We start from the raw sequence: 5,641 nt of genomic DNA on the forward strand, positions 1-5,641 counted from the left end.
GACACTGAGAGAGGGGACACTGAGAGAGGGGACACTGAGAGAGGGGACACTGAGAGAGGGGACACTGAGAGAGGGGACACTGAGAGAGGGCAGGTGCGCACGCAGCCAGGAGCCGGGACAAGATGTCCAGGCAGAAGCTCCGATGGTTCATTATTAGCCTCCGTTTCTCCACTTTATAAAGAGAAAGTTCACCACTGAGGGCTTTGCATACTTCAGTCCATTTCTATAAACGGACTCTCACCCATTTATAGAAATGGGTTCCAGCCACAGGCTTGAGTCTTGACCCACTGACGGTTCTTGACTGAGGCCCCGAAGCTCAACCATCACTGTCAGGCATAAGCTAGCCCCCAACACTTCCTCAGTCAACATGCAGCCAGCAGTCTGGTGACAGCCACTCTGGTGACAGCCAAGCAGGGAAATGAGGACTGGGGAAAAGGACCAGACCCTGGATCTCACCCCAGACTAGAGGGAGCCAGCTCCTGCTGGAAAGAGGTGGGAGTTTTGGTCTCCAGTGGCCTCAGCTGGGCGATGCAGACCTGTGATTAGATGGCTCTAGAGACCAGCATACAAACACCCGCAACCAAGAAACCCCTGACTCGTTTAAACATAGTAATGTTGATGGTATCTTTGGGGCATGCGATCCGTGACTTTAATAGTCTATCTCCAGAGGTGTGAAAGTGACTAGGAGTGACATTGCAGAAAGTTTACACACACCTTTCTGTCCCAGTAGCTTCTAGTCATCTCCAGGAGCCCCTCTGTCACTGTGGTCCGGGGACCACTGAGTTCTCACTTTGGGAGTGTCCACACAAGCTGGATATTCAGCCCCAGGATACTGGGTAGACACCAGAAGCTTCAGGCAAGTTGGGGAGACAGGTCCACACACTCAGGGGTTACCTATCAGGACGAGGGCAGAAGGCAGAAGCTGAATGAGAAGCCAGTGGCCCCTGGACACTGGTGATTCACCACCAAGGGGCTCTGACTGGCTCCATAGTTGTGTTCTGAAATGGACACTATTCAGTAGAGTTCACAATCAACCAGTCTTTGACTCCACCACCAGCTCAGCCCTGCCCACAGGGGCTCTGCTGGTAAGTGCATATCACCTGGCTAGGGAGAAAAATGTGGACCGGTGCAAGGCAGAGGCAGAGGTCCACCCTGCTCTGAGGCTCCACAGCCAGAGTGCTGGTTCAGAAGAACTTGATCCTGTTGTGTTGTGGCCAGCACAGCTGACTTTAGCCTTGACATTGGATGAACTGCTTCCTCTTTCGTCTAGAAGGCGGGGCAAAAAGTGGCTGAGAAGATGACCATTGGCCCTGCCAAGGTCACCTGACACAGAGGTTCTGGGACTCCTTTCAGCCTGTTCCAGCAAATCAGGGAAGGATAGCCAGTCAGCACATTAGTGGGACTCAGAGACACCAGTGGAGGGGAAAGGACCTAGGGAGGGAGCCTAGAGCACCCATCCCCACATCCACAGTGAATGGCAAAGGACAGCCCCCACACCTGGTTGGTCTCCGTCTGTGTTTTCAAATGCTGAACCCGCTCCGCAGGCCCCACAGCCATACCTGCTGTGGGCAGATGACTTCTCTGTGCCAGAAAGTGACAGCACTGTGCATTATGGACCAGGGAAGTGGAATGTTTCACCATCCTCCCATGGTTAAGCCTGTCCCTTCCTGCCTGTCCCGGGAGAGGCCAGAGCAGAAGAAACAGCTGGGCTTCCTGCACAGTGTCAGATAATGGAGTTGTAACTTCTCCAGCACTTCCATGCAGGAGGGATGGCGAATGCATCATTTATGGAAGTCCGGATCTGTGCAGCTGGGCACCCACCAGAAGCGAGCTGTGTATGAGATGATGGGAACGTGCCCGAGGGTGGCCTGCCCGGAGATGCAGCTCTGCTCTTCTGGAAGCTACGCACCCAGGAGCTGGAGGAGAAGCCAGGAGCTGGTGTTGCTGTGGACCACACTTATTTCAGGTGGCATGGTGGACAGAGACAAACTGATTTTATGAGTAGTGTTGGTTCTGAGAGCTGAGTCACCAGCCCAGCTGAGGAGAGGTCTCTGGAACAGGCCGGGGATCGTCTCATTACCTCCAACTGTGATCCCCACTTGCACGTTTGATTACTGTCACACACACACACACACACACACACACACACACACACACCATTTCCCCACTACTGGAATCTCAGCTTCATGAGAGCAGAGATCCTCGGGTGTTAGGTGTACAGTGTTTGTGTACACCTGCGCACGGGCTCAGGAGGAAGAGCCTGCGCACGGGCTCAGGAGGGAGAGCCTGGGCACGGGCTCAGGAGGGAGAGCCTGCGCGGCACAACTCCCGTGTGGAGGTCAGATACATCTATGGGTGTTGGCCCCTGACTTTTCATCTCACTTCAGGCTGTGTCTCTTCTTGCCCATTCACCGCTGCCTTTGCCAGCTTACCTGACACATGAACTTCGAGAGCTCTCCTGCTTTCTCCTGCCGTCTTTCTGTGGGAGCACTAGGGATGCTGACCCACCACATCCAGCTTTACCCGGGTTCTGGGGAGATGAACTCAGGTCGTCACATGACTGGATCAGGTGCTTTATCCATTGATCCGACTTTCCCGCTGGCCAGGTGTCTTATTGACTGCTGTTTTCCCAATGTCTAGAAGAGGGCAGTCTTCAGACGCAGCTCCATAAAGTCTGTTATTTGTTGACTGACGCCTAGCGTTCAGGAGCCTGGCAGACATGGTGTGGTGGAGCTGGGAGAGACTTGAATCCTAGTTCTCGCCCTGACTGACAGTGGGGCCACCAACAAGTACACCCTGTCAATGTCCCAGGCCTGAGTTTCCTTGTCTGTGATAAGGAAAGTCCGGTTGTTATTTTAGGGACCCTAACAGGTGGTAGAGAAAAGAGACCAGACTCACAGCGGCCCATCACAAAAACCAATACAAGACACAGGAATTCATTACACACTAGTAGGTCACAGTTTTCCCATCAGTGAAGAGGAAGAACCACAGGGAAGTCACACAAAGACAGACTTGAACTCAATCCACAGCTGCCATGCCCCAAACCGCCCAGAGCCCCAGTAGACAGCTGAGAACAGTGGGCAGTGGCTTTCCTGGACACAAGGTGCTCTCCTGAGTTCCAGGGGCAGCAGATGATGCCAAGGGAGGGGACGGGCCATCTGCACCCCCTAATCAGGTCACAACGGCAGGCATCGTGATGGCCTCTGAGAGCAGAACACCCCAGCTGGTCACATGGCTCAGAGACCCTCCCACCATTTATTTGTTTATTATCTGAGCCTTCAAGGACAAAGCAAGGCTCCACCCTGCTTCACTCTTCCCACCAGGTACACGGCCACCGACCATGTTTTTCTACGTGGTCTTTGCATCAGCGAGAGTTCTCGTCACTGTGACAATCTGGCTGACAAAGGGCAACTTAAAGAGGGGAGGACTCACTTAGACTGCAGGTTTGAGGGGACGCAGCTCTCCCTGGTGAAGACGGTCATGTGGCAGAGTGTGCAGCGTCTGGCCACAGCATGCCAGCAGCCAGGAAGCAGAGAGATGACCATTGGTGCCCACTTTCCTTTCTCTACTTTCCTGTTCATTCCGCACCAGTCCACCCGACCCGACGGGATGGTATCGAATATTCAAGGTGAATCTCCTCTCCTCAGTTAGACCTGCCTGGTGCTCACAGACGCACCCAGAGGTGTGTTTCCATGGTGACTCTGAACCTGATCAAGCTGTCAATGAAAATGAACCATCACAGGCTCTGTCCTCTTCTCAGACTGGGAGGACCGAGCTCTAGAAAACACCTGCTTCCAGAACTATCCATCCGGATCCTTGAGCTGATGACCCTGGAATTCTAGACCACGTCTCTGGCTCCTGAGAGCCATTCCCTAGGGATCAGGGGGGGCAAAGCTTCAAGGTCAACCCATCCCCTCTTTCTGGAATTGTGGGATCTAGTACTTGACATCTTGCAGGGAATCGGGTGACATTGACAACCACTGAGGGCCAGGGCGCTCAACCTGGGAGGTCTGTCCTGTTTGCAGCCACCTGGATAACAGTAGTGCTAAAATCAGGGTGTCCTAAACCCCAGGTTTTCCTCCTGGAATCGAGGTCCCTACAGGAGTTGTCCACTGCTACAAAAAGCTTTTACAGGCCCAGTGCGCTCAAAGTCGATTCGCAGGCACTTGGGGCCCTTACCAGTGGGGACACAGCTGGGCTATTTTGTCCAAGAGTCTGGCTGGAAAGAGGCCTTGTACTCAATAATGCATTCCCTAAATGAAGACATTCATCAGGGGACAGAGACAGTAGAGCCCCCTCCTGGGTCAGGACAGGATGCCACATCTGTCCCAGCCTGAGGCACGGGCTGCCTTTCTGAGCCTGCGGCTTCCCCAGCCCATGGGGCCATTTTGGGAGGGAACAGCTCGCCAGCGCTGACAGGCCTGTTCCTCTGCCCGGCAGCTTGAATATTCCATGGGCTTGAATAATGCAGGTTTCCCATTCATCCAAACCAGCCGAGGCTGTGGAAGAATCGAAGAATCACAGAGAAAGGGTGGCCAGCTCGGTGGCTTCGTCCGCTTTGAGAGAGAGGGCCAGAGTCCGTTCCATCTAAGCCAGGGAGATGGCTGGTGGTAGGAGTGGTAATTCCATCTAACCTTGGTGACATTGGTCCAGCAAAGTAGAGAGACGGTGTACTTTTTAGTTTTCATCAACTTGACACAAGCTAGGGCCAGATGGAGGAGGCAAGCTCAGCTGAGAAAAGGCCTCCATCGGATTGGCATGTAGGCAAGACTGCAAAGCATTTTCCTGATTGATGACTGATGGGAGAGAGCCCCCTGTGAACAGCGCCACCCCTAGACAGGTGGTCCTGGGTTATATAACAGAAGAGGCTGAGCGGACCATGAGGAGCAAGCCAGTGAGCAGCACCCCTCCATGGCCTCTGTGTCAGCTCCTGCCTCCAGGTTTCTGCTTTGAATTCCTGTCCTGACTTCTCTCCGTGATGGAGTGTGGTCGAGACGTGTATGTGGAGACACATTTTTTTCCTTCCCAAGTGGCTTTTGCTCAGAGTGTTTGTCATAGCAACAGAAGGCAAACTGAGACAGGCAGTCCCACCCCTACACACACACACACACACACACACACACACACACACACACAATCTCTGTGATACTGGACTCTCCTGCAGTGCAGAGGAAAAGGCAGGGTGCGACTCAGGGAAGCCCAGGGCCCAGCCCTACCTCCACAGCTTGCTGGCTGTGACCCCACACGAGCTGGCTGAGCCCAAGTTCCCAAATCTGTAAACTGAAGTCACTGTCTGGCAGTATTGTCAGAGGCTGAGCTGGGAGGAGAGTGCCCAGACTACAGGTGTCAACATGCACTGACTGCCCCCCGCCCGCCATCTTCCTCTTCTTCCTCCATCACCCCCATGTCTCTCACCCCCGATTTCACTGACCTGATGTCACAAAGCCTTCAGTCCCAGGCCCAAGGAGCAAAACGCAATTCCTGGCTTTGTTTTCTGTATGACTCTCCTGTCTGATTGCTTATTCTGTCCAATGCTGATGGCAATCTGTGAGAAGGAGAAGAAGAAGAAGAAGAAGAAGAAGAAGAAGAAGAAGAAGAAGAAGAAGAAGAAGAAGAAGAAGAAGAAGAAGAAGAAGAAGAA

This window comes from Mus pahari, chromosome 7 (assembly GCF_900095145.1).
Source record: "Mus pahari chromosome 7, PAHARI_EIJ_v1.1, whole genome shotgun sequence".
In the NCBI taxonomy this organism is placed as follows: domain Eukaryota; kingdom Metazoa; phylum Chordata; class Mammalia; order Rodentia; family Muridae; genus Mus; species Mus pahari.